This window comes from Macadamia integrifolia, chromosome 7 (genome assembly GCF_013358625.1).
Source record: "Macadamia integrifolia cultivar HAES 741 chromosome 7, SCU_Mint_v3, whole genome shotgun sequence".
Lineage (NCBI taxonomy): Eukaryota > Viridiplantae > Streptophyta > Magnoliopsida > Proteales > Proteaceae > Macadamia > Macadamia integrifolia.
Window position 1 is genome coordinate 14,352,494 of NC_056563.1, and position 13,022 is coordinate 14,365,515.

A 13,022-nucleotide genomic window follows, 5' to 3' on the forward strand; every position below is an offset into this window, starting at 1 on the left:
AAAAGAAGGCCCACTCAGAGCTCTTTTCTACGAGGATAAGAGGGAAGTTCTGGAATTCAACCTTATCATTGACCAGGAGGAGTACCTACAAGAAAGAACTGTGCAAGATATTACATGGAAATGCCCGAGGAGGCCATAAGAAGATTTTCTGATGAAGACCCCTAGCTACAATTGCGTCAAGTTAATGGGATTGACTCACACATCCTTTTATTTGCCTACATACATTGGCCAACAATATGGGCTCAAGGTGATGGACCCAGAAGAGTAAGTGAAATTTCACCCACCTCAAGAGTTGTCTCCCCGCCTTGTTACTTATGTATCCTGTCTATGGTAGGAAAATTGTTTCCCTTTTCATGTAATTCACTTGGTAATAGAATGAGAGAGTATTTGGATTTTTGTGCTATCCTAATTATTCCAATTATAACTTGAGTTGTGGAATTGATTATGCTTAAACATTTCAATCAAAAACAAAAAAAAAAAAGATTTTCTTTGTGCCAAAGATAGGTTTTCATTTATAAGATGCCAATATAAAATGATGAACAAACAAGGGGGGGGGAAGAAGAAAAAAGAAAAAATATATGTGTTTACACTTGCAGGAACTATAGTAACAGGTCCCTAAGAAGTAAAGTCATTATCTGAACCATACTCGGAATCACCCTCAGGGAATACCAAGGAATTCACGGATGCTAGTCCAATCTACTTCAGCCTCTATGTCATATCTTGAATCAATGCATCCTACTATGCAATTTTCTGCTCGTAGGAGCTGACTTGGCCCTCCAAATCGACAATCCTTCCATCCTAAGGAATATAGGAAAGGATCAAGAAGAACAACAATGAAAGAAGGACAAAAAAGAAAAAAAGAGGAAAGTAGGAAATACCTTGGCCACCATAGCCTCACGCAAGCCATAATGCATCCTCCTGATCTCAGAATAGACCTCCGGAGATACCTGAAAAAGACCATATTAGCCAAAGGAAGTTAAAAATCAATTGAAGGATGATCAAATACTCACATAGTCATAAGGAATAGGCAGCCCAAGGGAAGCATCTACATCTGTTCTCCACTCCAAAAGATGAGGGAGGCTAGGATTGGCCATATTGGGATAACACCAAGCTGGGAAGCCACGGAAGGGGATGTTGGCTATTCTGAGAGACCCACCTGCACTAGTAGAGCATCCAGCTTGAGAATCATCAACAACACTAATGCACGACTAAACAGTAGGAGGATCTACATGTCTTGTTCTCCCCTGAAAGAACATTAGTCAAGACCAAAACAAAAAGAAGTTGAAGAATAAAAGAAATACTCAACAAAGGGTAACATACCACTAGACCATCAGCACCAAGAGATGCATACTGTCTCCTCCTCTAGGAAGGCTCTATAGTCCCTATCCCGATCAAGAAATGATTCATCCCATACTCCTTTAGCCAAACTCTCAATCTCATCCGTAGGGATGATCTCTAGGCAATGCATGGTAGATGGAGGAAGACAAGGAGAGAGACGTGACTTGAGACCAGACCACTAGGGTACAACTCTCTCTCTCAGGTACCCAACATGGCCCCATATACCTCGAAACAGGACCCGATTCTTAAATAAGTATCTGGCCAGGACAACTTCATCAGAGTTTGAAAATATGAGAGACTGGAACGGCCTCCAAGTGACCTGCAAATCCAAGGAAAAGTAAGTACAACATAGGATGAAAGGGATTTTAATGTCTAATGTGGCATACCTCAATAAAATCGTTCAGAAGAGAATGAGCAGTGGTCCCCGGAGGATGGCACCGGCCCTTGAGCACTTGACTGTCTCCCCAGCTGGTAGCTATAGGGAAGGAAAATTCCTGAGGATTCCTTAGTCTGGGAGCAATCTCTAGGTGCTCAAAGCACCAAGGCTATTTTAAAAGATCAAAGTAAGAAAGTGCAATCCAAATGAATGAAAGGAAATGGGTACAAGAATAAAAATTACCTGGAGGATGTAGCCCACCCCCTTGAGACCTCAGTCTCCATATGACAACAAGTCTAGGGCAGCCCCACCCCAGTCCCAAGAATTTATCTCCTGAAGATCCCAGAAGAAGAACACCAGGCGAATGTCTACTCCCCCTTAGAGGTCACTAAAAAGACACTGACCCACAGCAAATAACAGGAAAAAATGGGTCACCTGTGCCATGTTGCCAGGGTTTACCTGTAAATCGGTTCTCCACCATTGTGAACTTATCTCCCCAGGACATATATATGTCTGATCAGCCACAATGGTAAGGCCTGTCAGGTCCTCAAACTCCTTGGTTGTCAGATTCTCGGGAAGGGTTATGGGTCTACCCCAAAATGGAACGCCCGTCAAGTCGTAGAATCATAGAGGCATGATGGTGATATCGCCAACAGGAAGATGAAATGAGTGAGTACTCGGCCACCATTGCTCCATCAAGGCCCCTACCAGTGTCAGATTGAATTTTTGGGTCTCTATAAGGGCTAACTGGCACAGGCATGATGAATCAACCATCTCCTTCACTCTACGAGGAAGTATCCCATAACATGATCGAACCATGTTTGGATGGCCATACTGAGCCAAGTAGGTGGTTCCCTCCCTTCATGCTAATGGAAATAAAGAATATACCACAAAAAAATAACATAAAAATAAAAGATAGTAAAGAGAACAAGACAAAAATAAAAAATGATCAAAATAATGAATGAAATGTAAAGACTTACCCAAGAACCCCATATGGAGTTGCAGATGTGGTTCCGACTATTATGGAGAGTCTATCTAGAGTACCAATTGGCCAGACCCTCGTCCCTTTGATAAGAACTACCACAACCCTCCAGCTGAATTTCTCCACAAGTCTTTCTCTTTCTTTTTTCAGCTATATTTTCTAAAATCATAAAGAACCCCAAGAAGTTTTTTAATTTACACAAAATCCCACAAGGATGTTAAATTCTCCAAATAACTCCTTCCTAAAAAATTATGAAGATCTTCAAGAGAAAGATGAAGAATTTCAAGAAAAACCTGAAGATCTTTGGAAAAAAATTGAAGAAATCTAAGAAAAGGAAAAATGGTTCGAATCATCGAGAGGATTCTAAAAACCCAAACTCACTCACTCACAAATCGTTCCCCACTCAGATAAGTTAGAATGAGGAATAAACAAAGGATGGGACCATTTTATGGGTACAAAATTGTTTTCCAAAAAAAAATATTTTTTTAGATTCCAATCCCAAGATGCAAATCAAAGATTCTTACCACCAAATACCAAGTTCAAAATTATTTTTGTGGTAGTTGTAAGTTATTTCACCAAAAGAAGGTAAAAATTCATGTGCCAGTTGAAAATTCAAATTCACATGAAAATGGAAAGTAAAAATAAAAAAGAAGGTAAAATCACATTCATGTCGTAGGTGGAAATTATATCACATGGAAGTAAAAGGTAAAAGTCAAACGGAAAGCAAAATTAAAATTCATGTGGTAGGTGAAAATTATATCACATGGAAAGAAGAAATTCAAAGTCAAAAGTAAAAAAGCAAGATCAATGGTAAAAGAAAGGTTCTTAGCGGAAGCTCTGCCCAAGTGCCCCTAGAATCTTTCTAGAAATAGTCATTCCCAGTTGAAGCTCTGTCGGAGTGCCACCTCAACCTAGCCCTCCCATAGTCTATCCCCAGCAGAAGCTTTGTTAGAGTGCCACCTCATCCTAAGCCCAAAAGTAGCCTTCCCTAGCCAAAGCCCTGTCTGAATCCAAATCCAGAAATAGCCTTCCCTAGCCGAAGCGTTGTCCTAATCCAAATTTGAAAGTAACCGTTCCTAGCTTGGAACTCTATTCGAATATCATCACAGTCAACATCTCTTAAGAAAGAAAGTTAGAGGTCATGACCATCTTCCCCTGAGCCAGGAGAATCCGAAAGATAATCCAAGCTAGTACTAATCAGGGGCCCACCCCTTTTGACCCAAAATAGGGGTTAAGTTCAGGTACAATTTCTTAACCAAATTGTCATCATGTAGACTTTATATTGACTATGTTTTTAGTGTATATAGTTATTTAAATTCGGTCAATGTATATATATGTGATAACTAAGCCATACATGTGGAATAGGAATAATTATGGAAAATGTTTGTTCTTAAGCATTTAGTAGGGAGACTGGTTAAACATATAGATTGGGTGCCTATTACTTACTCTAAATCTATGGACCAGACTAATTATCGGGCCCTTTTCTCAGGAATTGGGATAACCCCTGGGTCCTAGTTCCATAATCCTAAGTGGTGACTCCAAACCCCTTTTGCATGATCTCGATCCCCGTATTGGTCCATCATCAAATCCCTGTCTCGAATGATGAACTTTACACCCTTATGAAATAGGCCTCCACGTATCTCTGAGAGGTGGTACGGTGGTGTGGGGCCCATAGGGTAAACACACATGACACACCCATCCCTCATGAAAGAGAAAAAGAGGAGAGAGGATGGGATACAAGATCTTTCCCCCCTAAAAGGGGAAAGGAGATATCATCTCCCGGCTGCTACCTCACACCCTCCCCCAGCTTGGTATAGAGATCATGAATATTATACTTATCACACTCAGAAAGGGTATGAAACTGAAAGATGCATTGGTCTCCAACATGCAATCAAGAACATGGTATATAATGGGACAATTGAAGTCAAGGTCAAGTAATCTCCTAATGTCAATACCAACCCACTCCCAGACCATGGAACCTTCAACATGTTGGCAACAATGAGTGACTAGAAAAATTGGGATCCTAAGTTCTATGACCCAAACCATTTTATTAGGGACGTAAAGAAATATCAAGAGGAGAGGCATGTTGAATAGAAAGAGAAGTTCCAGCTTGTGCAAAGATTGTCCCTTCCTCCAGAATTAGTAGGGCACATCCGTGGTTTCGTAAAAGATGCTTGCTAAAAGGAGTGCGACTCCTTCTGAAGGGCCGTTCATATATATCAGTTGAATAAGCACTTTCATCACCCCATGTTCTATGATCATGTGGACAACCTAGATGAAGAAGCAATAGAGAGTGATCCCACTCAACTCATTGTATCCCGAGCTCGGAAGAATCAAATGAATGTCTGTGCTTACAAGAAAGTCATGATTCAAAGGGCCAAAGTTATGAGGACTCCCAAAAGGAAAGAGTCATCAAAAGAAGAATCAAAAAATCAGTCACCCGCCATCCATCATTCCTCATCAATAGAAGAATCTACCATACCATATTACCAACCTCCATCATATTACTAACCTCCACCATATAATCAACCTTCACCACATCATCAAGGAGAAGGAGTTTCCTCATGTTATCACCCCCAATCTTCATACCCTACCTCTCACATCACATCACCTTCATATCACCCCACCTCATATCCCTTATCACCCTCATACCAATCCCATTCTCAAGGTTCGGTGTATATCCTAAAAGAAGGATGGATGGATGGGTACAGTTGGAAGGATATACTCACACTACCAAACTCCCCAAAGATGACCTCATCAATAGGATCAGTGAATGCTTTAGGAGAAGGCCAAGATAGTGATCCCACTTCTCTAATTCAGCCCACCATGCCTTAGGAGGACAATCTGGATAACATTGAAGAAGTCATAGATGATCTCCTCAGAGCAGTAGTGGCATTGGTAGTAGGAGAACAAATCAAAGAGCACACCTCCCTAATCCACATCGGGAGTGACATAGAAGATGATGAGTCTGGCGTAATCAGTCTTCGAGCCAATGAGACCCAGTTTGGCCCTATGAAAATTTTTTGATCCATACACTCTGAATACTACGAACGTTTGGATGTGGGGGAATTTGATGGTCAAGAGGAATCTGATGAAGAACCAAGTGAGGGGGAAATCAGTGAAGAAGAGGATGATGACGACGTTGATGAGGATGAAAGTGAAGATGAGAATGATGGAGATGACTCAGATTCTCAAGGTGATGATGAGTACCTAGACTGGGATGACTACCAGGGGCCTTGGGACAATAATGAAGATGATGAGTCTGGATATTATTCACCCAGAGATCCAAGAGTATATTCAGTTTATGCAATTGGTGAGGATGACCTGATGGTTGATCCCACAGATGCTATTCAATCGGCACTCACGATCTATATGGAAGGGGAAGATCCGACATCGGATTTAGAAGATAGTGAAGGGTATGGGATCACTGTTGAAGGTGAAGCAAATCCTATAGTAGAACACATGGCTTATGTTTATAATCATTTGGTTGACATCAAACTCGAGGCTGATGAGATTGTTCAAATTTTAGGTGAAGTAGCCATCAATGAACAATGCTACACTGAGTAGTTGATAATCCTTGAAAAAATAAGGGGACATTCCACACTTGTAGAAATGATGATACAGTAGTTGTGCGGCTTTCCAATACAGTCAAGAAGGTGCAAGCCAGGGCCCTTGACATTCGCAGAGGACCTCAACTTCCCACCCCAAGTAGGGAAGAAGAATCGAAAGAAGAGGATGATCCCATGGTAGGAATCATTACCATAACAAATAGTGATGATGAAGAGTGTTATCTTATGGAGAACATCGTAAAGAAACCTGCCAATGTGATGGAAACTCGAAGTTATGGAGACTACAAGGGTAAGGTCCTAGCCGTAGAACAGTCAAGAACTAATGAGGCAAGAACCAGTGGCTTGAAGAAAAAACCAGAGAATCTAGTCTTGGCTCATCTCAAGAAGTCCCAAGCTAATATCTCGATTTGGGGATTGTTGATGGCCTCCCCCACACACCGTGAAGTAATCTTGAAGTCCCTCATTAATGTGCAAGTGCCAATCAAGATAGATTCGGTACACCTCTCGCACATCGTAGGGGCAACATATGCAGTACAGTCCTTGATGTTCTCAAACTCTGAGCTCTCTAAAGGAGCTCAGCACAATAAAGCTCTATATATTACGGTAGAATGTCTTGACAAGGTGGTACCCTAGGTTCTCATTGACAATGGGTCCGCTTTGAATGTTCTACCCTTAAGATCGGCAAAGAGTATTGGCATTAACCTAGAAGAGATGAGGCCATCAAACCAAACTATACGATTATATAACAACACCAAGAGGAAAATCCTTCGCATCCTCACCATCGCTGTAATGGTTGGCCCAGTGAAGTTTGATATGATTTCTAGATTATTGATATACCATCATCGTTCAACATGCTCTTGGGAAGGCCTTGGTTACATCATTGAAGGCAGTGCCCTCTAGTCTCCATCAGAAATGAAATTATTCATGAAGGGAAGGTGATTACAGTAGCTGGGGATCCCGAAGTGGTGAACACCTTAACCAATATTGAAAATGAAACCAATATTGAAAATGGAGAAGAACAAGACCAGGAAGTTCAACTTAATGGTTTTGAGATAGAAGGAAATTGTGCAACACTCGCCAAGGAATTGCTAGATGAAAAGATTCTAGCTAACTACAAAGCTATATGGAGCCCTTTGGTGAATCAGATGATGAGGAACATGCAATACTTTCCTGGGATGGGATTGGAAAAGTATCATCAGGGTGTCTCAAAATTACCTACTCCTATGGTTAGCAAAGGAAGGAGTGGTCATGGGTACATTTCTCAAAACCCCAGACCAAGGAGCAAGAATGGCAGCAAAGGGCAGAAGGTATTAAGGATGACCAGAAAAATCTCCACCTCTTACTAGCCCACTCTCAATGGGTACTTTGTAAGGGAATGAGAGGATTTTCCCTTTTACGGAAATGTTTAGCCATGGTTTGCTGAAATCGCCACAAAGATGCAACCAGGGTTTGAAGTATTCTTTCAAGATGAGTTCAATTGGATAACCCATAAGGTAGAACAACAAAAAGTGGGAAGTAGCACTGATTGAAGATGGGTTCTCCTCTAACAACCCCACAACACTAATCCAGTCAAAGGAGTTGCTAAGTCCCTAAGTACTCTTGAAGAGGGAATGGGAAAAGAAGATAAGACTAGTCTGGAGTCTATAACTTCCCACAGATTTGAAAGTTCACATCTATTCCTTTCTACAAAAGCCACAAGCTTAGGAGTTACATGAGCTCAAGCCTAGGATTTTCAGAGGAAGAAGCACTTATGCAAAGCAAAGGAGAGCACAAAGAATGATGGTCTGCATGCACTGTGCCCGAATCAACTGCAACAGGAAGATCCGTGATGATAGTCAAAAATGTGACCGAGTAGCAGGGATGTCTTTAATCATTGGCTTGAAAAATTAAACTTCATAGAAAGAGGATTAAGCAGTCTCCAGTAATCCTCACCCCTTAAGTAGGTCGGCTTTAGAGAATATGAGTTGGATCAGCTCATCTTTGTGAAAAAACAAGTATCTGATATCAGCACCTTTGAAGAGATAGCGGTGACTTTTCTAAAAGAAAAAGAAGGTCCCTTGCCACATCTGCTCATCCACAGAGCCGTCAACCCACTCCTAAATTGGAAAGCATTGGAGAAGACTTCAAGTTTACTCATGCTACTGAGTCAACCACCCTGAATACCATTGACAAAAGCATCAAGCCAATTATCGAATTTGTAGGTAAGTTAGTTGTTGAGTCTTCAATTTATGATTTCGTGTCGGCCTCCCCTCTTGAGGAGAGCCCAGAGTCCGTGTATGTCGAGTTTGTTACTGCTTCTTTCATGAATGAAATTTCTGATACCAAGTATGACTTGCCTCCTTTTTCTGATGATGAACTTAATAAATATCAAGAGTTAATAGAACAATGCAAGCCAAAGAAGGCCCAACCCATCCATGAGGATACCATGTTTATTACTCTACGAACCGACCAATGCCTTCGAGAGGTAATAATTGGTATCAGCCTAGACAATGAAGAAGCATAACAAATGATTGGTCTTCTAAAGGAGTTCGCTAAAGTCTTTACTTGGTCTTATGAGGATATGCCAGTAAAGCAAAAGCTCCAAAGAATACGGCCAGAATGGAGTGAGAAGATCAGAGAAGAAGTTGTGAAACAGTGGAATGCAAGGTTCCTACAAGTGGTAAAGTACCCCCAATGGTTAGCCGACATAGTACTTGTACCAAAGAAAGATGGCAAGGTGTGAATGTGCATAGACTTTCGAGATCCTAACAAGGTAAGCCCTAAAGATGGCTTCCCATTACCTCACATTGATGTATTGGTTGACAACACAACGGGGCATTCCTTGTTATCATTTATGGATGAATTCTCGGGATACAACCAAGTGAGCATGCACCCTAAAGATCGTGAGAAGACAGCCTTCACCACTCCATGGGGAACCTATTGTTATAAGGTGATACCTTTTGGACAAAAGAATACTGTGGTGACTTATTAAAGAGAAGCTACTGCCATATTGCATGACATGATGAGCAAATATGTGGAAGTCTATGTGGATGATATGATAGTGAAGTCAAAAGATTGGTAGGGGTATATTTCTGCACTAAGGCAATTCTTTAAAAGGATCAAGACGTATCAACTAAAGCTGACCCCTCATAAGTGTGTATTTGGGGTGACAGCAAGAAAATTGTTAGGATTCTTGGTGAATGAAAGAGGCATTGAAGTCTACCCTATCAAGATCAAGGCAATTCGGGAGATTCCCACACCTCGGACTGAGAAGCAAATACGAGGATTTTTGGGTCATATCCAGTATATCAGCAGGTTCATAGCTCAGTTGACTACGATCTATGAACCAATCTTCAAGTTGCTAAAGAAAGATCAGCCTATAGAATGGAATGACCAATTCCAAAAAGCTTTTGATAAGATCAAAGGGTATCTTATGAACCCGCCAGTATTAACGCCTCTAGAGGAAGGAGAACCACTTCTGTTGTAATTATCAGTAGAAGAACATTCCATAGGCTCATTGCTAGCACAAAAGGAGACAGAGAAGGGGGTAGAGCATGACATATATTAGCTCAACAAGAAAGTCTTAGAATATGAGAAGCTTTATATATCTTTAGAAAGAACTTGTGCTGCACTAATCTAATCAACAAAAAGGGTGCGACACTACATGGTAGCTTATCCAATACATTTGATCTTAAGGATGGACCCAATCAAGTACCTCTTTGAGAAACCAGCTATAACAGGAAGGATGGCTTCATGGTTACTATTGCTATCAGAGTTTGACATCACTTATATTACTCAAAAATCCGTTAAGGGGTAAGCTATAGCCGACCATTTGGTTGTCCACCCTATAAAAGGTGGAGGAGCCCGATGCCTGTCCTAATAAAGAAATTACAGCAATAGAAAAAGAAGACACGGTTAATGAATGGCAATTATTCTTCGATGGAGAAGCTAATCAAAAAGGGTATGGTGCGGGAATATTGCTTATCACCCCTAATGGTCTTTATTTACCTTCATCATTTTGCCTTGATTTTCCCTATACCAATAACATTGCTGAATATAAAGCTTGTGCCTTAGGACTCGAAACTGCTCTGACCATTGGGGTAAAAAAGGATCAAGGTATACGGTGATTCATCCATCATCATCTGTCGGATGCAAGGAAAGTGGAAGACTTGGGATGAAAAGTTGAAGCCATATGAAGAATATCTGGAAGAAGTGATTGGACACTTTGAGAAGATCTCGTTTGAATACTTCTAATGGGATAACAGTCGGTTTGCCGATGCCCTTGCAACCTTGGCTTCCATGGTAAAATGTAACCCTATGGCTAGAGTCTGACCATTCATAGTGGAACAAAGAAGCAGACTCATTTATCAAAATTCAGTGAATTCTCTCACCATAGATGGCCGGTCTTGGTTTGCTCACATAATGGATTTTATTAGGGAAAGTAAATACCTAGTTAAAGCCACAGAAAGAGAAAAGAAATTTCTGAGAAGATATGCCACCCAGTTTATCCTTCAAGAAGAGTTGTTGTACAAAAGGTCCGATGATGGAATATAGTTGCTATGTGTGGATGAAGAACAAGCTATAACCATCATAGAGGAAAATCATCAAGGCCTCTGTGGACCCCATGTGAATGCCAAAATGCTAGCTAAGAAGATTCTCAGGTTGGGATACTATTGGAATACAATGGAAACAGATTGTGTGAGATTTCTCAAGAAATGTCACAAATGTCAGATATTTGCCAATATCATACATATCCCACCAATGGAATTGCATTCACTAGTTCTCCTTTGCTATTCTCTACTTAGGGCATTGAAATCATTGAGAAGATCAACCCCAAAGTATCCAATGGTCACGAATTCATCTTGGTAGCAATTGATTATTTCACCAAGTGGGTAGAAGCCCAGTCATATGTAGTCCTCACATCTACTAAGGTAGCAAAATTCATCCAAGAAAATATCATTTCCAGATATGGAATGCCTCAAGAGTTGATATCGGATCAATGATCCCATTTCTGGGGTAAAATCGATAAAATCTGTATGAAGTTTGGTATCAAAAGGCATCGCTCTAGCACTTACAGGCCACAAACCAATAGGGCACTAGAGGCGGCTAACAAGAACATCAAGGTCATCCTATAGAAAATGGCTGAAACACACAAGGATTGGGCGGATAAGTTACTCCTTACCTTATGGGCATATTGAACTTCTGTGCAATCCTTGACAGGGGAAAATCCTTTCTCTTTGGTGTATGGGGTTAAGGTAGTTCTACCCATGGAAATCCTGGTGCCATCTCCAAAGGTGCTCCTGGATAGTCAGCTACCTGAAGGAGAATGGGTGAAGGCCATATATGATGACCTCAACTTTCTTAATGAAAGACATATGAAGGCCATGGACAACCTAAAGAAATATCAATTGAGAATCGCAAGGGCCTTCAACAAGAATGTAAAACCCCGTCACATAGAAGAAGGTGAACTTGTTCTTTGAGAACAAAGAGCCCCAATTCATGACGCAAGAGAGAAATTCAGGCCCAACTGGAGTGGCCCATTCACTGTTAAAGAGATTCTACTAGGCAAAGCTGTAAAACTCATAGACTACAACGGTGAAGAAATACCTAGATTGGTCAACATGGATCAACTCAAGAGATATTATGTCTAAAAGGGTGAATAGTCCTACCTGATTCCTCTCAAGGGATACGTAGGTAACTGGACATATGCAAGTGCGGTCTCAACAATCTCAATACAATAAATTGGTTCCTAGATTAATAATCAAAGCATCCAAAAGATCATCATAGCTTGTGTCCCCCAAGAATTACCATTTGGCATGCAAGGACATTAGACATCTGACATCCGTCATCCGTCATTCGTCTATAGTCCTCCAAATTCTTATCCAGAATTCCACCCCCTAATAGTCGCCATCGGCACCAATATGTCAAGGCCAGTTCATTCCCCATCCTTGATCAGTGAAAAAAAATATAAAAAGTATTTGATGCAAAAGTGGTGAAGGTTTGTTTGTCAATAGCTAATGAGTGATACTTGGTATATCACCATCTCTTCTTTGCTTCTGATGGTTTCAAGAAAATTTATGGACTTGTTGGATGAGACATTGAGAAAATGGACATTGGACATAAACATGAGGGCACTAAGACTGCTAGAATCTGTAAATATGTTGATGCTCAATCGAATCGGGTGTGTAAAATTACATCACCATGTACTCCAACAAGTGCCTCAACACTGGGATACCAATCTTCATGTATTTCAGTTTGGATTAGTTGAGATCTGCCTGACTCTCAAAGAATTCTGAGTTTGTATGCTATCTCCACCTAAAGGCAGGTTTATACAACCATCTTTGAAGAAAGATTAATCAAAGGAAATCCAAGATTTCTTCAGATGGAAGGAGGAGGAAGTGAAGCAATTCCTTAGAGATGGAAAGATTGACATTCTGAAGGTGGCCAAGATCATCACTCAATATCTATCATTGGGCAGAATCCATCAACAAAGATCACAGGATGCTTATCCACTTTGTATGATAGCTTGCTATGTTTTCCGAACTCATGGACGTGATGCACCACTTGTTCTGATAGAAGTGATAAAGCAATTGAAGAAAGGAGGTGATGTCATCCCTACAGTCCTTGTGGAAACACTTAAGAGATTTGATGACATGAGCCATAGCCATAGATTACGACTTGATCAGTATCAAAGAAGCCCTATAATTTTCTAGATTTGGCTCCTCGAGAAACTGAAGTTGACTAGGCCATTGAAAGAATGTCAACTCAGAGCTCTTTA

The 13,022-nt window shown here is 40.8% G+C and overlaps 1 pseudogene; it reads right to left on the bottom strand.

Moving 5' to 3' along the window:
- Window positions 1–13,022, bottom strand: part of LOC122084767 — a 135,322-nt pseudogene that overhangs the window by 45,313 nt on the left and 76,987 nt on the right.